This window comes from Lolium perenne, chromosome 1 (genome assembly GCF_019359855.2).
Source record: "Lolium perenne isolate Kyuss_39 chromosome 1, Kyuss_2.0, whole genome shotgun sequence".
Classification (NCBI taxonomy): domain Eukaryota; kingdom Viridiplantae; phylum Streptophyta; class Magnoliopsida; order Poales; family Poaceae; genus Lolium; species Lolium perenne.
This window is the reverse complement of record NC_067244.2, coordinates 172,520,261-172,546,312: the sequence shown is the minus strand read 5'-3', so window position 1 is coordinate 172,546,312 and position 26,052 is coordinate 172,520,261.

Below are 26,052 nucleotides of genomic sequence, written 5' to 3'. Positions count from 1 at the left end.
GGAATCCCTGGTGTTGCGCCGCACTACATCTCACCGCCATCAACCTTCAACGTGCTTCTTGACTCCTACTGGTTCGATAAACCTTGGTTTCTAACTGAGGGAAACTTACTGCTATACGCATCACACCTTCCACTTGGGGTTCCCAACGGTCGCGTGCTGTACGCGTGTCAGGGCTTCGACTTCTTTCTCCCCGGCCTTGATCCTCCGCGACGCGGCCTCTTCCTCTTCTCCGCCTCGGCGTTAAGCACGTCCTGGAGGGACGCGATGATCAGCAAATGCTCCCGGAGGTCGTCATCGATGGCTTGCTCATCCTCCAGTAGTAAGGCAATCATCTCGTCGTTGATATCCATGTCTGAAGCAAAATCAATGGTTAAAATTGCGCCGCGTCAGACGATGCAACGAACAGCGGCCAATCGCGCGTACCTGGCAAGTCGTCGAGCACCTTGTGTGCGCGGAGGTGGGGCGGATTTGACGCTGTGTTCTGGGACGCGTTGGCGAAGCGGCGGTGGTGGAACGACCGGCGAGAGTGCCAGCCGCGACGACGGTGTCGACTCCCAGAAGAGATTAGTCGTCGAAACGGCCGGCAAATCCAGCGGCGGCGGAGGGGTGGGAGGCGCGGGAGGGAAGGAGCGACGAGCGGTTTATGGAAATAGTCGCCGACATGTGGGAGCCCGCCTCGCTTTTCGTTGTGTCCGGCGTGCCCGGAGCGTCCCCTGTGGGCTGGGGACGGGCTCGGGGCGCCGGACACCGTATCGGGGGGCGCCGGACAAAAAGCGGCTTTGGGGGACGCTGTTGGGAACGTTTTTTTGTCCGGCGCGCCCCAAATCCCTTTGGGGGACGGTTTGGGGGACGCCACTAGAGATGCTCTAACGTTTACTCATATATCGTGCGCCCATCAGCCACATGGGACGAATCTATGTGGATACTACGTTAGCGAGTCCATTCGCATGTTAACCACTGAGAAGAATGATCGTAAATTCGACATAAGCAATACATTCACAACTTTAATTATTACCGTCAATATTTTGATATTAAGATTGATATATTCATATTGATCTCATTTTCCTATATAGGTCGAGTGCACGCGGGAGAAGCTCCAACAATAGCAACACCTACTAGAAATTACGGAAGAACTGGCGGGACTTTTGATGAGAGAAATAATAGACGACAAGGGCTTGTTTAGTGTAAATAGGAGGCTTCTGATGATCCCCTTGTAATAGTTCAAATAGACGACGGGCTCTAGTCCCGGTAGTCGTGAGCTCCATGTATGTAAGGGACAAAATTTATATATATTTGTTTGCTCGATCGTAATACAGGTTATCTGATATATATAATACATGAACGTGTACAACTTGTAGTAGCGTACAAATATATGAAAATTATTTTGAAATGAAAAAATGAAATAAAAGGGGGGTGGCTGCACCCCTGACGTTTCCTAAACCTTAAAGGAGCAGCATCCTGCGCGCTCCACGTAGAGGAACTTTTATCCCGGTCTGTGTTACCAGCCGGGACAAAAGAGGGTGACCCATGCGCGTCTCGTGGCGGCCACGTGGTGGAGTATTGATACGTCTCAAACGTATCTATAATTTCTTATGTTCCATGCTAGTTTTACGACAATACTCACATGTTTTATATACACTTTATATCATTTTGATGCATTTTCCGGCACTAACCTATTAACAAGATGCCGAAGCGCCATTTCCTGTTTTCTGCTGTTTTTGGTTTCAGAAATCCTACACAGGAAATATTCTCGGAATTGGACGAAACAAAAGCCCAAGGTCTTATTTTCCACGAAGCCTTCCAGAAGTCCGAAGAGGAGACGAAGAGGGGCGACGAGGCGGCCACACCCTAGGGGGGCGCGGCCCCACCCCTGGCAGCGCCGCCCTATGGGGTGGGTCCCTCGAGGGTCCCCCGACTCTGCCCCTTCGACTATATAATCTCTCCATCGCGAAAACCCTAGTACCGGGAGCCACGATACGAGAAAAGTTACTGTGACGCCGCTGCCTCCAATCCCATCTCGGGGGATTCAGGAGATCGCATTCGGCACCCTGCCGGAGAGGGGAATCATCACCGGAGGGCTCTACATCACCATGCCCGCCTCCGGACTGATGCGTGAGTTGTTCATCCTTGGACTATGGGTCCATAGTTAGTAGATAGATGGTTGTCTTCTCCTCTTGTGTTATCATGTTTAGATCTTGTGAGCTGCCTATCATTATCAAGATCATCTATTTGTAATGCTACATGTTGTGTTTGTTGGGATCCGATGAATATGTAATACTATGTCCAGTTGATTATTGATCTATCATATATGTGTTGTTTATGATCTTGCATGCTCTCCGTTGCTAGTAGAGGCTCTGGCCAAGTTGATACTTGTAACTCCAAGAGGGGGTATTTATGCTCGATAGTGGGTTCATGCCTCCATTGAATCTGGGACAGTGACAGAAAGTTCTAAGGTTATGGATGTGCTGTTGCCACTAGGGATAAAACATCAATGCTTTTTCTAAGGATATTTGTATTATTTACATTACGCACTGTACTTAATGCAATTGTCTGTTGTTTGCAACTTAATACTGGAAGGGGTGCGGATGCTAACCCGATGGTGAACTTTTTAGGCATAGATGCATGCTGGATAGCGGTCTATGTTGTTTGTCGTAATGCCCTAAGTAAATCTCATAGTAGTCATCATGATATGTATGTGCATTGTTATGCCCTCTCTATTTGTCAATTGCCCAACTGTAATCTGTTCATCCAACATGATATTTATCTTATTGGAGAGACACCACTAGTGAACTGTGGACCCCGGTCCATTCTTTTACATCTGAAATACAATCTACTGCAATCATTGCTCTCTGCTGTTCTTTGCAAACAAACATCATTCTCCACACCATACGTTTAATCCTTTGTTTATAGCAAGCCGGTGAGTGATACTTCTCCAACGTGTCTATAATTTCTAATGTTCCATGCTAGTTTTATGACAATACCTACATGTTTTGCTCACACTTTATAATGATTTTATGCATTTTCCGGAACTAACCTATTAACAAGATGCCGAAGTGCCAGTTCCTGTTTTCTGTTGTTTTTGGTTCCAGAAAGGCTGTTCGGGTAATATTCTCGTAATTCGACGAAACAAAATCCAAACATCTTATTTCACCGAGACAGACCAGAACACCGAAGGGGAGCCGGAGGGGAGGCCCAGGCCCTCCACACCATAGGCTGGCACGACCTAGAGGGGGGGCGCCACTGATGTCTACGTTCCCCCTCCTTTCCTGTAGACAGTGTTGGGCCTCCAAGAGCAGAGGTTTGTAGAACAGCAGCAAGTTTTCCCTTAAGTGGATCACCCAAGGTTTATCGAACTCAGGGAGGAAGAGGTCAAAGATATCCCTCTCATGCAACCCTGCAACCACAAAGCAAGAAGTCTCTTGTGTCCCCAACACACCTAATAGGTGCACTAGTTCGGCGAAGAGATAGTGAAATACAGGTGGTATGAATATATATGAGCAGTAGCAACGGTGCCAGAAAATAGCTTGCTGGCGTGTAGTTGATGGTGGTAGTATTGCAGCAGTAGTAACGCAGTAAAACAGTAAACAAGCAGTAGTAACGCAGCAGTATTTAGGAACAAGGCCTAGGGATTATACTTTCACTAGTGGACACTCTCAACATTGATCACATAACAGAATAGATAAATGCATACTCTACACTCTTGTTGGATGATGAACGCATTGCGTAGGATTACACGAACCCTCAATGCCGGAGTTAACAAGCTCCACAATTTGTTCATATTTAAGTAACCTTATAGTGTAAGATAGATCCACATAACCAGATAGATCACATCAATACCATCATAATGATAATTAACTCCACAATCCACAAGAGATCATGATCATAGCCTACGACAAGAACCACACGGTGCACACACTAGTCACCTTTACACACGTGCAGGAGGAATAGAACTACTTTAATAACATCACTAGAGTAGCACATAGATGAATTGTGATACAAAACTCATATGAATCCCAATCATGTAAAGCAGCTCATGAGATCATTGTATTGAAGTACATGGAGAGAGATTAACCACATAGCTACCGGTACAGCCCCGAGCCTCGATGGAGAACTACTCCCTCCTCATGGGAGCAGCAGCGGTGATGAAGATGGCGGTGGAGATGGCAGCGGTGTCGATGGAGAAGCCTTCCGGGGGCACTTCCCCGCTCCGGCAGGGTGCCGGAACAGAGACTCCTGTCCGCCAGATCTTGGCGTCGCGATGGCGGCGGCTCTGGAAGGTTTCTGTGGTTTTCGTCGAACTTATCAGGGTTTTCGATCCAGGGGCTTTATATAGGCGAAGAGGCGGCGCCAGGGGGTCGAAGGGCTGGCCAAACCATAGGGGGGCGCGGGCCCCCCTAGGCCGCGCCAGGGTATGGTGTGGTGGGCCTGTGCCCCCCCCTCTGGTCCCTCTCGTGTGTTCTGGATGCTTCCGGGGATTCTAAGATCTTTGGCGTTGATTTCGTCCGATTCCGAGAATATTTCGTTACTAGGATTTCTGAAACCAAAAACAGCAGAAAACAGGAACTTGCACTTCGGCATCTTGTTAATAGGTTAGTTCCAGAAAATGCACGAATATGACATAAAGTGTGCATAAAACATGTAGATAACATCAATAATGTGGCATGGAACATAAGAAATTATCGATACGTCGGAGACGTATCAGCATCCCCAAGCTTAGTTCTGCTCGTCCCGAGCAGGTAAAACGATAACACAGATAATTTCTGGAGTGACATGCCATCATAATCTTGATCATACTATTTGTAAAGCATATGTAGTGAATGCAGCGATCAAAACAATGGTAATGACATGAGTAAACAACTGAATCATATAGCAAAGACTTTTCATGAATAGCACTTCAAGACGAGCATCAATAAGTCTTGCATAAGAGTTAACTCATAAAGCAATAATTCATAGTAAAGGCATTGAAGCAACACAAAGGAAGATTAAGTTTCAGCGGTTGCTTTCAACTCGTAACATGTATATCTCATGGATATTGTCAACATAGAGCAATATAATAAGTGCAATAAGCAAATATGTAGGAATCAATGCATAGCTCACACAAGTGTTTGCTTCTTGAGGTGGAGAGAAATAGGTGAACTGACTCAACATTAAAAGTAAAAGAATGGTCCTCCATAGAGGAAAAGCATCGATTGCTATATTTGTGCTAGAGCTTTGGTTTTGAAAACAAGAAACAATTTTGTCAACGGTAGTAATAAAGCATATGTATCATGTAAATTATATCTTACAAGTTGCAAGCCTCATGCATACTATACTAATAGTGCCCGCACCTTGTCCTAATTAGCTTGGACTACCGGATCATCACAATGCACATGTTTTAACCAAGTGTCACAAAGGGGTACCTCTATGCCGCCTGTACAAAGGTCTAAGGAGAAAGCTCGCATTGGATTTCTCGCTATTGATTATTCTCAACTTAGACATCCATACCGGGACAACATAGACAACAGATAATGGACTCCTCTTTTATGCATAAGCATGTAACAATAATTAATAATTTTCTCATATGAGATTGAGGATATATGTCCAAAACTGAAACTTCCACCATGGATCATGGCTTTAGTTAGCGGCCCAATGTTCTTCTCTAACAATATGCATGCTTAACCATAGGGTGGTAGATCTCTCTTACTTCAGACAAGACGGACATGCATAGCAACTCACATGAAATTCAACAATGAATAGTTGATGGCGTCCCCAGTGAACATGGTTATCGCACAACAAGCAACTTAATAAGAGATAAAGTGCATAATTACATATTCAATACCACAATAGTTTTTAAGCTATTTGTCCCATGAGCTATATATTGCAAAGGTGAATGATGGAATTTTAAAGGTAGCACTCAAGCAATTTACTTTGGAATGGCGGAAAATACCATGTAGTAGGTAGGTATGGTGGACACAAATGGCATAGTGTTGTTTGGCTCAAGGATTTGGATGCATGAGAAGTATTCCCTCTCGATACAAGGTTTAGGCTAGCAAGGTTGTTTGAAGCAAACACAAGCACGAACTAGTACAGCAAAACTCACATAAAAGACATATTACAAGCATTATAAAACTATACATCGTCTTCCTTGTTGTTCAAACATCTTACTAGAAAATATCTAGACTCTAGAGAAACCACTCATGCAAACCCAAATTTTAACAAGCTCTATGTATTTCCTCACTAATGGGTGCAAGGTATATGATGCAAGAGCTTAAACAAGAGCACAACAATTGCCAAGTATCACATTATTCAAGACATCACACCAATTTCTACATGTAGCATTTTCCAATTCCAACCATATAATAATTTAACGAAGCAGTTTCAACCTTCGCCATGAATATTATGAGCTAAGAACACATGTGTTCATACGAACCAGCGGAGCGTGTCTCTCTCCCACACAAGCATTTATTCAAACACAAACAAAAACAAAAGCATACAGACGCTCCAAGTAAAGCACATAAGATGTGACCGAATAAAAATATAGTTTCAAGAGAAGGAACCTGATAATTTGTCGATGAAGAAGGGGATGCCTTGGGCATCCCCAAGCTTAGACGCTTGAGTCTTCTTGAAATATGCAGGGATGAACCACCAGGGCATCCCCAAGCTTAGAGCTTTCACTCTTCTTGATCATAGTATATCATCCTCCTTTCTTGACCCTTGAAAACTTCCTCCACACCAAACTCGAAACAACTCATTAGAGGGTTAGTGCACAATAAAAATTAACATATTCAGAGGTGACACAATCATTCTTAACACTTCTGGACATTGCATAATGCTACTGGACATTAGTGGATCAAAGAAATTCATCCAACATAGCAAAAGAGGCAATGCGAAATAAAAGGCAGAATCTGTCAAAACAGAACAGTTCGTATTGACGAATTTTAAAATGGCACCAGACTTGCTCAAATGAAAATGCTCAAATTGAATGAAAGTTGCGTACATATCTGAGGATCATGCACGTAAATTGGCTTAATTTTCTGAGCTACCTACAGGGAGGTGGACCCAGATTCGTGACAGCAAAGAAATCTGGAACTGCGCAGTAATCCAAATCTAGTACTTACTTTTCTATCAACGGCTTTACTTGGCACAACAAAACACAAAACTAAGATAAGGAGAGGTTGCTACAGTAGTAAACAACTTCCAAGACACAAATATAAAACAAAGTACTGTAGCAAAATAACACATGGGTTATCTCCCAAGAAGTTCTTTCTTTATAGCCATTAAGATGGGCTCAGTAGTTTTAATAATCCATTCGCAGGAAATAGTATTTGAAGCAAAAGAGAGCTTCAAGAGGCAAATTCAAAACAAATTTAAGTCTAACATGCTTCCTATGAAGAGGAATCTTGTACACAAATGAATTCATGAAGAACAAAGTGACAAGCATAAGAGGATAAAACACGAGTAACTTCAAGATTCTCAACATAAAGAGGGGAAACTTAATATTATTAAGATGCATATAACCATATTTCCCTCTCTCATAATAACTTTCAGTAGCATCATTGATGAAATCCACAATATACCCATTACTTAAAACATTCTTATCATGGTTCATATGCATAGAAGTATCATTAAATTTGGCATAAGAAGAGTTATTCTCATTAATAGTAATTGGAGTAAGATTATTATCAAGAATTTGAACATGGTAAACAAGTTGCATATTAAAAGAATTGTTTTTGGTAATCCAATCATGACTATGACAAGTTTCATAAGGGTAGTTATAACCTATATCATAGCATTCTTTATAATAATCATCAAAGATCGGAGGCACAGTGTCATCATAAGAAATAGAATAGTTATCTTTCACAGTCGGTTTATCTATGACCATACCATCATTGTTATTAGAAGGAGATGTATCAAGAACATAATGACCAGTAGCAAAAGGATTTTCAAACACCTCTTCCCCAAGCTTAGAGCTTTCTATATCATTTTGGGAGGAAGCATGGATAGCACTGACACTATGGCAATTATTATCATCATTTTCAGAATTAGTTTCCCAGAGATTTGCAATATCAAAAGTAGTATGCTCATTCAAATCATGATTGCTAATGTATGTAAAGGGCATAGGAAGATCATCGTATTCAGATTCATTATCACAATAATCATTAGGAGCAACATACTTACGGTTACTTAGCGTTATCTCATTCACGCGGGGATACGCCGTTACCTCTTTCTTTTTATTCTCCTTCTTCTTCTTCTTCTTCTTCTTCTTCGTTCCCTTCTTCTTCTTCTTCTCTTTCTTTTCCTCGTTCCCTTCTTTAGGAGGAAGAGGCTTGAAGGTTGGCTTGTCCGCATAACCTGATTTACTTTCAGAAACAATAGAAGAAACTTGGGAGGATCCCTCCTTTTCATTAATTAGTTGAAAACACACAGCGGTCCTATCGTATTTTGGCAAGGTGTCATCTTCTAAAATATTTTGTATGTAAGTATTTGTATGGCTATTATCAATGCAATAAGAAAAACACCCATGCAGGACATCATCAATATCAAGATCACTCATATGTAACAAAGAGATTTTTCTCGACAGTTCTTCACACCCCAAGAATAAAGTAAGTTCATCATGCTGATTAGGAGTAATTTCATCATCACAATACAAATTTGCAGCACTCATTGGGTTCAAATTATCATTGGAGGAGCATTGAAAATTAAAATGACCCACTTCATGGCAAACTTCACAAATAAATAGATAGAGGGCACAAACTTTTTTACCAAGATTATCATTGGATTCATCTTTGACTTGATTAATTCCACAAGGTCTATGCATTCCACAAAAATTAACATGCTTATAAGAAATAGAATTCTTAGGAGTTTGAGCATGCTTATTGCAATAATTAACAACAATTTGATTCTTCATGCAAGCCTCTTTAAAAGGTTCATGATACTTATTAAAATTCTTTTTAGGCAATTCAAAATGAGAAGCAAAGGCTTTATAAAGATTTGCAGCAACTTGAGAGTCAAGACCATAAGTAGCACTCATATTTTGAAATTTATCGGTATCCATAAAAGCTTCAATGCATTCATAATCATAATTTATACCTGACTCTTTACCTTTGTCGTTCTCCCATCCTTCAGCGTTGTCCTCAATCCGATCAAGAAGGTCCCACCTAGCTTCAACCTCTTTGCTTGTGAAAGATCCTTCCGAACAGGCATCCAGATGGTCCTTGTGTTGTCCTGAAAGCCTCGCATAAAAATTGTTAACAATAACATTACGGGGGAGCTCATGAATGGGACATTTGAGCATTAGAGATTTCAATCTCCCCCACGCTTGAGAAATACTCTCTCCATCACGAGGATAAAAGTTATAAATATAATTCCTATCAATATGCACTTCATGCGGAGGATAAAATTTAGAATAAAAGAGAGATGCAATTTCCTCCCAACCAAGAGAATGCCTATTCTCCAACAATTTATACCAATGCGCCGCTTTACTGCATAAAGAAACAGAGAATAGCTTCTTCCTCACTTCATCCATAGAGATACCTGCACACTTGAATAACCCGCATAATTCGTGCAAAAACAGTAAATGATCTCTAGGATGGATAGTTCCATCCCCTTTATAGTGGTTGTCCATAACACGTTCAATAATTTTCATAGGTATTTTATACGGAATACTTTCAGCAGGTGGATTTAAAATATCAGAAGCATCATTAGAGTTATCGCATATGGGAGATAAAGCATTATCAGAGCAAAATATTTCTTCCAAAGCTGAGGAGCAAAAAAGATTATTCTTATATAAACTAGCTTCCCCAAGCTTAGACTTATCCATAGTATTAGCAGTAATTGCATTCATACTAATAACATCGCTACTAGCATGCAAATAAGGTTCCATAGGTTTTTCAATTTTTGCATCAAACAATTCTAAATCAGGAAAAAGATTAAAAAGCTCACCAATTTTTTTTTTGTTTTCCATTATGCCTAACTAGTGTAAACAAGAAACAAAAAGATGCAATTGCAGGATCTAAAGGAAATAGCTTCGAGTACTTACAATGGCGGAAAATAGCTTGGTAGCCGAGGTCCGGAGTGTGAGTACCTTTTACCTTTCCTCACTGCAACGGCGCCAGAAAAGTGCTTGATGTCTACGTTCCCCCTCCTTTCCTGTAGACAGTGTTGGGCCTCCAAGAGCAGAGGTTTGTAGAACAGCAGCAAGTTTTCCCTTAAGTGGATCACCCAAGGTTTATCGAACTCAGGGAGGAAGAGGTCAAAGATATCCCTCTCATGCAACCCTGCAACCACAAAGCAAGAAGTCTCTTGTGTCCCCAACACACCTAATAGGTGCACTAGTTCGGCGAAGAGATAGTGAAATACAGGTGGTATGAATATATATGAGCAGTAGCAACGGTGCCAGAAAATAGCTTACTGGCGTGTAGTTGATGGTGGTAGTATTGCAGCAGTAGTAACGCAAAGAAACAAGAAACAAGCAGTAGTAACGCAGCAGTATTTAGGAACAAGGCCTAGGGATTATACTTTCACTAGTGGACACTCTCAACATTGATCACATAACAGAATAGATAAATGCATACTCTACACTCTTGTTGGATGATGAACGCATTGCGTAGGATTACACGAACCCTCAATGCCGGAGTTAACAAGCTCCACAATTTGTTCATATTTAAGTAACCTTATAGTGTAAGATAGATCAACATAACCAGATAGATCACATCAATACCATCATAATGATAATTAACTCCACAATCTACAAGAGATCATGATCATAGCCTACGACAAGAACCACACGGTGCACACACTAGTCACCTTTACACACGTGCAGGAGGAATAGAACTACTTTAATAACATCACTAGAGTAGCACATAGATGAATTGTGATACAAAACTCATATGAATCTCAATCATGTAAAGCAGCTCATGAGATCATTGTATTGAAGTACATGGAGAGAGATTAACCACATAGCTACCGGTACAGCCCCGAGCCTCGATGGAGAACTACTCCCTCCTCATGGGAGCAGCAGCGGTGATGAAGATGGCGGTGGAGATGGCAGCGGTGTCGATGGAGAAGCCTTCCGGGGGCACTTCCCCGCTCCGGCAGCGTGCCGGAACAGAGACTCCTGTCCCCCAGATCTTGGCGTCGCGATGGCGGCGGCTCTGGAAGGTTTCTGTGGTTTTCGTCGAACTTATCAGGGTTTTCGATCCAGGGGCTTTATATAGGCGAAGAGGCGGCGCCAGAGGGTCGAAGGGCTGGCCAAACCATAGGGGGGCGCGGGCCCCCCCTAGGCCGCGCCAGGGTATGGTGTGGTGGGCCTGTGCCCCCCCTCTGGTCCCTCTCGTGTGTTCTGGATGCTTCCGGGGATTCTAAGATCTTTGGCGTTGATTTCGTCCGATTCCGAGAATATTTCGTTACTAGGATTTCTGAAACCAAAAACAGCAGAAAACAGGAACTGGCACTTCGGCATCTTGTTAATAGGTTAGTTCCAGAAAATGCACGAATATGACATAAAGTGTGCATAAAACATGTAGATAACATCAATAATGTGGCATGGAACATAAGAAATTATCGATACGTCGGAGACGTATCAGCCGCCCTATGGGGTGGGCCCCCCAGGCACCCCCTTGCGCCGCCTCTTCGCCTATAAAATCCCACGCGACCTAAAAACCCGACACCAATTGACGAAACTCCAGAAAGACTCCAGGGACGCCGCCACCATCGCGAAACTCCGTTTCGGGGGACAGAAGTCTCTGTTCCGGCACGCCGCCGGGACGGGGAATTGCCCCCGGAGTCATCTCCATCGACACCACCGCCATCTTCATCGCCGTTGCTGTCTCCCATGATAAGGAGGGAGTAGTTCTCTCCCGAGGCTGAGGACTCTACCGGTAGCTATGTGATTCATCTCTCTCTCCCATGGTGTGATCTTTATGTGATCATGAGCTTTGTATCACCATTAATCTATGTGCTACTCTTGTGATGTTATTAAAGTAGTCTATTCCTCCTCCATGATGTAATGTTGACAGTGTGTGCATCATGTAGTACTTGGCGTAGGTTATGATTGTAATCTCTTGTAGATTATGAAGTTAACTATTACTATGATAGTATTGATGCGATCTATTCACCCTTTCATAGCTATTGTTGACAATGTATATGCTATGTTAGTACTCGATCTAAATTGCAACGGTCTATTATGCACTCTAGAGGTTACTTAAATATGAACTCCGGATGTTGTGGAGCTTGTTTACTCCGGCTTGAGGTGTGTTTTTGTAGCCCTACACAATGAATGGTATTTGTTATCCAACAAGAGAGTGTATAGAAAGTAGCATTTATTTATTCAGTTATGTGATCAATGTTGAGAGTGTCCACTAGTGAAAGTATGATCCCTAGGCCTTGTTTCTAAGCATTGAAACACCGTTTCCAACAAGTTTTGTTACGTGTTTGCTTGCTGCCATCTTTATTTCAGATTGCAATTACTACTTACAATCATCCATATTACTTGTATTTCACTATCTCTTCGCCGAACTAGTGCACCTATACATCTGACAAGTGTATTAGGTGTGTTGGGGACACAAGAGACTTCTTGTATCGTAATTGCAGGGTTGCTTGAGAGGGATATCTTTGACCTCTACCTCCCTGAGTTCGATAAACCGTGGGTGATCCACTTAAGGGAAACTTGCTGCTGTTCTACAAACCTCTGCTCTTGGAGGCCCAACACTGTCTACAGGAATAGAAGCGTTCGTAGACATCAAGCTATTTTCTGGCGCCGTTGCCGGGGAGGTAAGGTAAAAGGTATTCACATCCTCCGACTACTAAGCTATTTCCTAGCACTGTTGCTGGTGTGTGAGTGCTCGAAGCTATTTCCTTTAGATTCTGCAATTATATCTTTTTGTTTCTTGTTTTTATTTCACTAGTTAGGCTTAATGGAAAACAGCCACAAAATTAGAGAGCTTTATGAACTTTATATTGAGTTAGGACATGAGGTGTTTGAAGAGAAAATTAAAAAACCTATGGAACTTTATATGCATGCTAATGGCAATATTATTAGTATGAATGCTTTGAACACCATTGTTGCTAATGCTATGGAAAATTCTAAGCTTGGGGAAGCTGGTTTTGATGAGCATGATATTATTAGTCCCCCAAGCATGGAGGAGAAAATTTTCTTTGATGATACTTTGCCTCCCATTTATGATGATTATAATGATAGTGGTATTTTGGTGCCACCTAGTATGGAGGATAAAGTTTATTATGATTATACCATGCCTGCAATTTATGATGATTACAATGATGGTTGTGATAGTTTTACTCCCACTATTACTAATAAAATTGATTATGCTTATGTGGAGAGTAATGATACTTTTATGCATGAGACTCATGATAAGAATGCTTTATGTGATAGTTATATTGTTGAGTTTGTTCATGATGCTACTGGAAATTATTATGAGAGAGGAAAATATGGTTGTAGAAATTTTCATGTTACTAAAACACCTCTCTATATGCTGAAAATTTTGAAGTTACTCGTGTTTTATCTTCCTATGCTTGTCACTTTGTTCTTCATCAATTTATTTGTGTACAAGATTCCTTTTCATAGGAAGTGGGTTAGACTTAAAAGTGTTTCTTATTTGCTTTTGATGCTCTCTTTTGCTTCAACTCTTATTTCTTGCGAGAGCATCATTAAAATTGCTGAGCCCATCTTAATGGCTATAAAGAAAGCACTTCTTGGGAGATAACCCATGTTTTTATTTTGCTACTGTTTTGTTGTGTCTTGGAAGTTGTTATTACTGTAGCAACCTCTCCTTATCTTTATTTTATTGCATTGTTGTGCCAAGTAAAGTCTTTGATAGTAAGGTTGATACTAGATTTGGATTACTGCGCAGAAACAGATTTCTTCCTGTCACGAATTTGAGTAGGTCTCTCTGTAGGTAACTCAGAAAAATCAGCGAAAATTCATGTGATCCTCATATATGTACGCAACTTTCATTCAATTTGAGCTTCTTCATCTGAGCATGTTAAGTGCCTCTAAAAAATTCGTCTTTACGGACTGTTCTGTTTTGACGGATTCTGCCTTTTATTTCACATTGCCTCTTTTGCTATGTTGAATGGATTTCTTTGTTCCATTAACTTTCAGTAGCTTTGGGCAATGTCCAGAAGTGTTAAGAATGATTGTGTCACCTCTAAACATGTGAATTTTTGATTATGCACTAACCCTCTAATAAGATTGTTTTGAGTTTGGTGTGGAGGAAGTTTTCAAGGATCAAGAGAGGAGGATGATATATGATCAAGAAGAGTGAAAAGTCTAAGCTTGGGGATGCCCCCGTGGTTCATCCCTACATATTTCAAGAAGACTCAAGAATCTAAGCTTGGGGATGCCCAAGGCATCCCCTTCTTCATCGACAACTTATCAGGTCACCTCTAGTGAAACTATATTTTTATTCCGTCACATCGTATGTACTTTACTTGGAGCGTCTGTGTGCTTTTATTTTTTTTTTGTTATTTTCATTCTCTGAATAAATTCATGCTTATGTGGGAGAGAGACACGCTCCGCTTTTTCATTTGAACACTGGTGTTCTTAGCTTTACTTTTAATGTTCATGGCGAAGGATGAAACTGCTTCGTTCATTGTTATTTGGTTGGAAACAGAAAATACTTCATGTAGTAATTGGTATATGGTCTTGAATAATTTGATACTTGGCAATTGTTTTGCTCAAATAGATCATGTTTAAGCTCTTGCATCATGTACTTTGCACCTATTAATGAAGAACTACCATAGAGCTTGTTGAAATTTGGTTTGCATGACTGGTCTCTCTAAAAGTCTAGATATTTTCTGGTGAAGTGTTTGAACAACAAGGAAGACAGTGTAGAGTCTTATAATGCTTGCAATATGTTCTTATGTAAGTTTTGCTGTACCCGTTCATACTTGTGTTTGCTTAAAACAACCTTGCTAGCCAAAGCCTTGTACTGAGAGGGAATTCTTCGCGTGCATCCAAAACCTTGAGCCAAAACCTATGCCATTTGTGTCCACCATACCTACCTACTATGTGGTATTTCTCTGCCATTTCAAAGTAAATTACTTGAGTGCTACCTTTAAAATTTCATTCCTTGTCTTTGCAATATATAGCTCATGGGAAAATAGCCTTAAAAACTATTGTGGTAAAGAATATGTAGCTTATGTATCTTATTTCTTATAAGTTGCTTGTTGAGCGGTAACCATGTTTCTGGGGACGCCATCAACTATTACACCTTTGTTGAATATCATGTGAGTTGCTATGCATGTTCGTCTTGTCTGAAGTAAGGGTGATTTATCATGATCAAATGGTTTGAGTATGCATATTGTTAGAGAAGAACATTGGGCCGCTAACTAAATCCATGTATCATGGTGGAAGTTTCAGTTTGGACATTAATCCTCAATCTCTTATGAGAATATTATCTGTTGTTGAATGCTTATGCATTAAAGAGGAGTCCATTATCTGTTTTCTATGTTGTCTCGGTATGGATGTCCTTAGTTGAGATCTATCAAAAACGAGAAATCAAATGCGATCTATCTCCTTGGACCTTTGTACAGGCGGCATAGAGGTACCCCTTTGTGACACTTGGTTGAAACATATGTAATGCAATGATAATCCATGGAAATCCAAGTTAATTAGGACTAGGTGCGAGCACTATTGGTATTCGATGCATGAGAATTGCAACTTATAGGATGTCTTATGCATAACACATATGAATTATTACTACCATTGACAAAATTGTTTCTATGTTTTCAAAATAATAGCTCTAGCACAAAAATATTAATCCCTGCTTCCCTCTGCGAAGGGCCTTCTTTTACTTTATGCTGAGTCAGTTTACCTACTTCCTTCCATCTTAGAAGCAAACACTTGTGTCAACTGTGCATTGATTCTTACATACTTGCTTATTTGCATTCATCATATTACTTTGTGTTGACAATTATCCATGAGATATGTATGTTGAAAGTTGGAAGCAATTGCTGAAACTTAATCATCCTTTGTGTTGCTTCAATGCCTTTTACTTTGAATTTATTGCTTTATTAGTTAACTCTTATGCAAGACTTTTTGATGCTTGTCTTGAAAGTACTATTGATGAAAAGTTTTGCTATATGTTATCTATTTGTTAAGCAAACTATAGATCATTGCCTTGAGTCACTTCATTCATCTCATATGCTTTACAATAGTATGATCAAGATTATGTAAGTAGCATGTCACTTCAGAAATTATTCTTTTTATCGTTTACCTACTCGAGGGCGAGTAGGAACTAAGCTTGGGGATGCTTGATACGTCTCCAACGTATCTATAATTTCTGATGTTCCATGCTAGTTTTATGACAATACCTACATGTTTTGTTCACACTTTATAATGATTTTATGCATTTTCCAGAACTAACCTATTAACAAGATGCCGAAGTGCCAGTTCCTGTTTCTGCTGTTTTTGGTTCCAGAAAGGCTGTTCGGGCAATATTCTCGGAATTCGACGAAACAAAAGCCAAACATCTTATTTCACCGAGACAGACCAGAACACCGAAGGGGAGCCGGAGGGGAGGCCCAGGCCCTCCACACCATAGGCTGGCGCGGCCTAGAGGGGGGGCGCGCCGCCCTATGGGGTGGGCCCCCCAGGCACCCCCTTGCGCCGCCTCTTCGCCTATAAAATCCCTCGCGACCTAAAAACCCGACACCAATTGAAGAAACTCCAGAAAGACTCCTGGGACGCCGCCACCATCCCGAAACTCCGTTTCGGGGGACAGAAGTCTCTGTTCCGGCACGCCGCCGGAACGGGGAATTGCCCCCGGAGTCATCTCCATCGACACCACCGCCATCTTCATCGCCGTTGCTGTCTCCCATGATGAGTTGGGAGTAGTTCTCCCTCGAGGCTGAGGGCTCTACCGGCAGTTATGTGGTTCATCTCTCTCCCATGGTGTGATCTTTATGTGATCATGAGCTTTGTATCGCTATTAATTTATGTGCTACTCTAGTGATGTTATTAAAGTAGTCTACTCCTCCTCCATGATGTAATGTTGACAGTGTGTGCATCATGTAGTACTTGGCGTAGGTTATGATTGTAATCTCTTGTAGATTATGAAGTTAACTATTACTATGATAGTATTGATGCGATCTATTCCCCCTTTCATAGCTATTGTTGACAGTGTGTATTCTATGTTAGTACTCGGTCTAAATTGCAACGATCTATTATGCACTCGATAGGTTACTTAAATATGAACTCCGGATGTTGTGGAGCTTGTTTACTCCGGCTTGAGGTGTGCTTTTGTAGCCCTACACAACGAATGGTATTTGTTATCCAACAAGAGAGTGTAGAGAAAGTAGCATTTATTTATTCAGTTATGTGATCAATGTTGAGAGTGTCCACTAGTGAAAGTATGATCCATAGGCCTTGTTTCTAAGCATTGAAACACCGTTTCCAACAAGTTCTGTTACATGTTTGCTTGCTGCCATCTTTATTCAGATTGCAATTACTACTTAAAATCATCCATATTACTTGTATTTCACTATCTCTTCGCCGAACTAGTGCACCTATACATCTGACAAGTGTATTAGGTGTGTTGGGGACACAAGAGACTTCGTGTATCGTAATTGCAGGGTTGCTTGAGAGGGATATCTTTGACCTCTACCTCCCTGAGTTCGATAAACCTTGGGTGATTCACTTAAGGGAAACTTGCTGCTGTTCTACAAACCTCTGCTCTTGGAGGCCCAACACTGTCTACAGGAATAGAAGCGTTCGTAGACATCAAGCTATTTTCTGGCGTCGTTGCCGGGGAGGTAAGGTAAAAGGTATTCACATCCTCCGACTACTAAGCTATTTCCTAGCACTGTTGCCGGTGTGTGAGTGCTCGAAGCTATTTCCTTTAGATTCTGCAATTATATCTTTTTGTTGTTTTTATTTCACTAGTTAGGCTTAATGGAAAACAACCAAAAAATTAGTGGGTTCATGCCTCCATTGAATCTGGGACAGTGACAGAAAGTTCTAAGGTTATGGATGTGCTGTTGCCACTAGGGATAAAACATCAATGCTTTTTCTAAGGATATTTGTATTATTTACATTACGCACAGTACTTAATGCAATTGTCTATTGTTTGCAACTTAATACTGGAAGGGGTGCGGATGCTAACCCGATGGTGAACTTTTTAGGCATAGATGCATGCTGGATAGCGGTCTATGTTGTTTGTCGTAATGCCCTAAGTAAATCTCATAGTAGTCATCATGATATGTATGTGCATTGTTATGCCCTCTCTATTTGTCAATTGCCCAACTATAATCTGTTCATCCAACATGCTATTTATCTTATTGGAGAGACACCACTAGTGAACTATGGACCCCGGTCCATTCTTTTACATCTGAAATACAATCTACTGCAATCATTGTTCTCTGCTGTTCTTTGCAAACAAACATCATTCTCCACACCATACGTTTAATCCTTTGTTTATAGCAAGCCGGTGAGTGATACTTCTCCAACGTATCTATAATTTCTAATGTTCCATGCTAGTTTTATGACAATACCTACATGTTTTGCTCACACTTTATAATGATTTTATGCATTTTCCGGAACTAACCTATTAACAAGATGCCGAAGTGCCAGTTCCTGTTTTCTGCTGTTTTTGGTTCCAAAAAGGCTGTTCGGGTAATATTCTCGTAATTCGATGAAACAAAATCCAAACATCTTATTTCACCGAGACAGACCAGAACACCGAAGGGGAGCCGGAGGGGAGGCCCAGGCCCTCCACAACATAGGCTGGCGCGACCTAGAGGGGGGGCGCCGCCCTATGGGGTGGGCCCCCCAGGCACCCCCTTGCGCCGCCTCTTCGCCTATAAAATCCCTCGCGACCTAAAAACTCGACACCAATTGACGAAACTCCAGAAAGACTCCAGGGACGCCGCCACCATCGCGAAACTCCGTTTCGGGGGACAGAAGTCTCTGTTCCGGCACGCCGCCGGGACGGGGAATTGCCCCCGGAGTCATCTCCATCGACACCACCGCCATCTTCATCGCCGTTGCTGTCTCCCATGATAAGGAGGGAGTAGTTCTCTCCCGAGGCTGAGGGCTCTACCGGTAGCTATGTGGTTCATCTCTCTCTCCCATGGTGTGATCTTTATGTGATCATGAGCTTTGTATCACTATTAATCTATGTGCTACTCTAGTGATGTTATTAAAGTAGTCTATTCCTCCTCCATGATGTAATGTAGACAGTGTGTGCATCATGTAGTACTTGGCGTAGGTTATGATTGTAATCTCTTGTAGATTATGAAGTTAACTATTACTATGATAGTATTGATGCGATCTATTCACCCTTTCATAGCTATTGTTGACAGTGTGTATGCTATGTTAGTACTCGATCTAAATTGCAACGGTCTATTATGCACTCTAGAGGTTACTTAAATATGAACTCCGGATGTTGTGGAGCTTGTTTACTACGGCTTGAGGTGTGTTTTTGTAGCCCTACACAATTAATGGTATTTGTTATCCAACAAGAGAGTGTATAGAAAGTAGCATTTATTTATTCAGTTATGTGATCAATGTTGAGAGTGTCCACTAGTGAAAGTATGATCCCTAGGCCTTGTTTCTAAGCATTGAAACACCGTTTCCAACAAGTTTTGTTACATGTTTGCTTGCTGCCATCTTTATTTCAGATTGCAATTACTACTTACAATCATCCATATTACTTGTATTTCACTATCTCTTCGCCGAACTAGTGCACCTATACATCTGACAAGTGTATTAGGTGTGTTGGGGACACAAGAGACTTCTTGTATCATAATTGCAGGGTTGCTTGAGAGGGATATCTTTGACCTCTACCTCCCTGAGTTCGATAAACCTTGGGTGATTCACTTAAGGGAAACTTGCTGCTGTTCTACAAACCTCTGCTCTTGGAGGCCCAACACTGTCTACAGGAATAGAAGCGTGCGTAGACATCAGTGAGATTGACAACCTCACTATTAAGTTGGGGCAAAGTATTTTGATTGTGTTGTGCAGGTTCCACGTTGGCGCCGGAATCCCTGGTGTTGTGCCGCACTACACTCCTTCACCAACAGCCTTCACGTGGCCTTCATCTCCTACTGGTTCGATAAACCTTGGTTTCTTACTGAGGGAAACTTGCTGCTGTACGCATCACACCTTCCTCTTGGGGTTCCCAACGGACGTGTGCTTCACGCGTCATCAAGCTAAATTTCTGGCGCCGTTGCCGGGGAGATCAAGACACGCTGCAAGGGGAGTCTCTCACATCCAATCTCTTTACTTTGTTTATTGTCTTGCTTTACTTTATTTTATTTTCTGTCTTGTTTGCTTTCTTTATATAAAAAACACAAAAAAATTAGTTACTTGCATTTACATTATTTACCTTTTGTTTATTTCATCATGCTTCCCCCTAAGTTCACTCTGAAAGATATATCAGTAGGGCGTGGGTCTATCATTGGAAGAGATAATATAGAAGAATTTTTCACTCATGTTAGTACATTTAAAGATTTTGAAGATAGGCCCTTGGTAGAACTTGCTCCTACTTATGAATTTGCTACTGCCTCTTTAGTACACATGTTGGAAGCTAGATTTGTTAATCTTAACCCTATAATGCAACATATGTTTCTTACACTCTCTGATATGGATGAAGGAGATATGAAAGATTTTGTTTTAGAAACCCTTCTTAAAGAATTTGGTGATGTAGCTAGAGAAGCTAGAAAAGTCTTTATTCAACATAAGATGCTTGGCTTTTATACCAATTTTGCAAATACCCTTGAAAAGATGGAAAAAGATAGACTAAAGTACACTAATAAAGTCAATTGCGAGGGGGAGATTAAAGTACCAATACCTTATAAGCCCATAGGAATGCATGAGGCACTAGAAAAGAATTTTGATTGGATTGTTCCTGAAAATTTATTTGAGGAGGATAGTAAGCCTAAAAGTAATGAAAGAGGAGCCTCTGAAACTTACATAGATAAGATGCAATGCATTGTTGAGAAAACTCCCAACTCCTCTGTTGATGCTTCTTCTCTTGATGATACTTGATTTACACTTTCTGCGCCTAGCTGAAAGGTGTTAAAGAACAACGCTTATGGGAGACAACCCATTATTTTACTTCTGGAATTTTTGTTTTATATTTGAGTCAAGGTGCTTGTTACTACTGTAACAATACCTTTGTATCTTTACTTTATTGCATTTTTGTGCCAAGTAAAGTCTTTGATAGTAAGGTTGATACTAGATTTGGATTTCTGCGCAGAAACAGATTTCTAACTGTCACGAATTTGAGTAGATCTCTCTGTAGGGAACTCAGAAAAATCTGCAAAAATTCATGAGTGATCCTCAGATATGTACGCAACTTTCATTCAATTTGAGCTTCTTCATCTGAGCATGTTAAGTGCCTCTAAAAAATTCGTCTTTACGGACTGTTCTGTTTGACAGATTCTGCCTTTTATTTCACATTGCCTCTTTTACTATGTTGAGTGGAGGAAGTTTTCAAGGATCAAGAGAGGAGGATGATATAATACGATCAAGAAGAGTGAAAAGTCTAAGCTTAGGGATGCCCCCGTGGATCATCCCTGCATATTTCAAGAAGACTAAAGCATCTAAGCTTGGGGATGCCCAAGGCATCCCCTTCTTCATCAACAACTTATCAGGTCACCTCTAGTGAAACTATATTTTTATTCCGTCACATCTTATGTGCTTTACTTGGAGCGTTTGTATGCTTTTATTTTTGTTTTTGTTTGAATAAATTCGGATCCTAGAATTCCTTGTGTGGGAGAGAGACACGCTCCGCTTGTTCATATGAACACTGGTGTTCTTACCTTTACTTTTAATGTTCATGGCGAAGGTTGAAAACCGCTTCGTTTATTGCTATTTGGTTGGAAACAGAAAATGCTTCGTGTGGTAATTGGTATATTATCTTGAATAATTTGATACTTGGCAATTGTTTTGAGCTCTCAAGTAGATCATTTTTAAGCTCTTGCATCATGTAGTTTGAACCTATTAGTGGAGAATTACTGTAGAGCTTGTTGAAATTTGGTTTGCATGATTGGTCTCTATAAAGTCTAGATATTTTCTGGTAAAAGTATTTGAACAACAAGGAAGACAGTGTAGAGTCTTATAATACTTGCAATATGTTCTTATGTAAGTTTTGCTGTACCGGTTCATACTTTCGTTTGCTTGAAACAACCTTGCTAGCCAAAGCCTTGTACTTAGAGGGAATGCTTCTCGTGCATCCAAAACCTTGAGCCAAAACTTATGCCATTTGTGTCCACCATAACTACCTACTATGTGGTATTTCTCTGCCATTCCAAAGTAAATTGCTTGCGTGCTACCTTTAAAATTTCATTCCTTGTTTTTGCAATATATAGCTCATGGGAAAGTAGCCTAAAAACTATTGTGGTAAAGAATATGTGGCTTATGTATCTTATTTCTTATAAGTTTCTTGTTGAGCGGTAACTATGTTTCTGGGGACGCCATCAACTATTACACTTTTGTTGAATATCATGTGAGTTGCTATGCATGTTCGTCTTGTCTGAAGTAAGGGTGATTTGCCATGAGTTGAATGGTTTGAGTATGCATATTGTTAGAGAAGAACATTGGGCCGCCAACAAAAGCCATGTATCATGGTGGAAGTTTCAGCTTGGACATTAATCCTCAATCTCTTATGAGAATATTATCTGTTTTTGAATGCTTAAACATTAAAGAGGAGTCCATTATCTGTTTTCTATGTTGTCCCGGTATGGATGTCCTCAAGTTGAGATTTATCAAAAACGAGAAATCAAATGCGATCTATCTCCTTGGACCTTTGTACATGTGACATAGAGGTACCCCTTTGTGACACTTGGTTGAAACATATGCAATGCAATGATAATCCATGGAAATCCGAGCTAATTAGGACAAGGTGCGAGCACTATTGGTATTCGATGCATCAGGCTTGCAACTTATAGGATGTTTTATGCATAACACATATGAATTATTACTACCATTGACAAAATTGTTTCCATGTTTTCCAACTAAAAGCTCTAGCACATGAGTAATCCCTGCTTCCCTCTACGAAGGGCCTTTCTTTTACTTTATGTTGAGTCAGTTTACCTACTTCATTCCATCTTAGAAGCAAACACTTGTGTCAACTGTGTGCATTGATTCCTACATACTTGCTTATTTGTACTCATCATATTACTTTGTGTTGACAATTATCCATGAGATATACATGTTGAAGTTGAAAGCAACTGCTGAAACTTATATCTTCCTTTGTGTTGCTTCAAAACCTTCTATTAAGAATTTATTGCTTTATGAGTTAACTCTTATGCAAGACTTATTGATGCTTGTCTTGAAAGTACTATTCATGAAAAGTCTTTGCTATATGATTCAGTTGTTTAGTCATTATCTTTACCATTGCTTTGAATCACTTCATTCATCTCATATGCTTTACAATAGTATTGATCAAGATTATGATAGTAGCATGTCACTTCAGAAATTATCCTTGTTATCGTTTACCTACTCGAGGGCGAGTAGGAACTAAGCTTGGGGATGCCTGATACGTCTCAAACGTATCTATAATTTCTTATGTTACATGCTAGTTTTATGACAATACTCACATGTTTTATATACACTTTATATCATTTTGATGCATTTTCCGGCACTAACCTATTAACAAGATGCCGAAGCGCCAGTTCCTGTTTTCTACTGTTTTTGGTTTCAGAAATCCTACACAGGAAATATTCTCGGAATTGGACGAAACAAAGCCCACGGTCTTATTTTCCACGGAGCCTTCCAGAAGTCCGAAGAGGAGACGAAGAGGGGCGACGAGGCGGCCACACCCTAGGGGGCGCGGCCCCACCCCTGGCCGCGTCGCCCTATGGGGTGGGCCCCTCGAGCGTCCCCCGACTCTGCCCCTTCGACTATATAATCTCTCCTTCGTGAAAACCCTAGTACCAGGAGCCATGATATGAGAAAAGTTACTGTGCCGCCGCCGCCAATCCCATCTCGGGGGATTCAGGAGATCGCCTCCGGCACCCTGCCGGAGAGGGGAATCATCACCGGAGGGCTCTACATCACCATGCCCGCCTCCTGACTGATGCGTGATTAGTTCATCCTTGGACTATGGGTCCATAGCAGTAGCTAGATGGTTGTCTTCTCCTCTTGTGATATCATGTTTAGATCTTGTGAGCTGCCTATCATGATCAAGATCATCTATTTGTAATGCTACATGTTGTGTTTGTTGGGATCCGATGAATATGGAATACTATGTCAAGTTGATTATTGATCTATCATATATGTGTTGTTTATGATCTTGCATGCTCTCCGTTGCTAGTAGAGGCTCTGGCCAAGTTGATACTTGTAACTCCAAGAGGGGGTATTTATGCTCGATAGTAGGTTCATGCCTCCATTGAATCTGGGACAGTGACAGAAAGTTCTAAGGTTATGGATGTGCTGTTGCCACTAGGGATAAAACATCAATGCTTTGTCTAAGGATATTTGTATTGTTTACATTACGCACAATATTTAATGCAATTGTCTGTTGTTTGCAACTTAATACTGGAAGGGGTGCGGATGCTAACCCGAAGGTGGAATTTTTAGGCATAGATGCATGCTGGATAGCGGTCTATGTTCTTTGTCGTAATGCCCTAAGTAAATCTCATAGTAGTCATCATGATTTGTATGTGCATTGTTATGCCCTCTCTATTTGTCAATTGCCCAACTGTAATTTGTTCACCCAACATGCTATTTATCTTATTGGAGAGACACCACTAGTGAACTGTGGACCCTGGTCCATTCTTTTACATCTGAAATACAATCTACTGCAATCATTGTTCTCTGATGTTCTTTGCAAACAAACATCATTCTCCACACCATACGTTTAATCCTTTGTTTACAGCAAGCCGGTGAGATTGACAACCTCACTGTTAAGTTGGGGCAAAGTATTTTGATTGTGTTGTGCAGGTTCCACGTTGGCGCCGGAATCACTGGTGTTGCTCCGCACTACACTCCTTCGCCAACAACCTTCACGTGGCCTTCATCTCCTACTGGTTCGATAAACCTTGGTTTCTTACTAAGGGAAACTTGCTGTTGTACGCATCACACCTTCCTTTTGGGGTTCCCAACGGATGTGTGCTTCACACATCATCAACTATATGACCTGGCTGGTAAGCGGGCCAGGACAAAAGGTTGGGCCTTTTCTCCAGCCTTCGTTGTCCCGGTTGCCCAGCCGGCACTAGTAGGAAAACCCTTATAGGCGGAGCTTAGTTCTGTGGCGCACCACTAAAAATGCGCCACAGAATATTATTTTGTGGCGCACCATTCTGGGTGCGCCACAGAAATAGCTTAATTTTGTGGCGCATGCTTCAGTAGTGCGCCACAGAAACTATGTGGGGCCCACATCCTGCCACCACCAATTATTACTGTAGGTATTTCTGTGGCGCACATAGCGTGCTGCGCCACAGAAATAACTCTTTCTGTGGCGCACGTGCTTCGGTGCGCCACAAAAGTAGTTGATTCTGTGGCGCACCTGCTCGGGTGCGCCACAGAATTAAGGTAACTTATATCATCTCGCCCGTGCCCTCCCCCGCCTGTTCACCTCTCCCCTCTCCCCTCTCCCCTCTCCCCTCCCCTCTCCCCTCTCCCCTCTCCTCCGTCATCGCGATTCTGTTCGCCTGGATCCGCCGCGCGCCGCCATGGTCGTCGCCATCGCCGTCGCTGCCGTCTTCCTCCGCGAGGGGCGCATGCCGCCACGGTCCTCCCATCCCCGCCACCTGCAGCACAAGCTGCCCCTACGGCGAGGAGGGGCCGCCGCGAGGAGGGGCCGCCGTCGCGGCAAGGTGGAGGAGCCGCCGCCTCCTCCTCCTCCTCCACCCCTGTCATCGGTGATCTCTCTCCCCTCCCCTCCTCTCCCTCTTAATTCCTCTCCCGCGCGCGCACAAGGTGCTCGACGAAATGCTGCTGTCGGTGTGTTGTGCTGCTGCTGTTGCTGTGTTGTGCTTGCTGCTGTTGGCTCATTGCTGTTGCTGTGCCGAAGCTATTGCTATGTCTCTATAGATATTGATGTTGGCTCATTGCAGTTGCTGCTGTTGGCTCATTGCAGTTGCTGTTGGCTGTGCTGAAGCTATTGC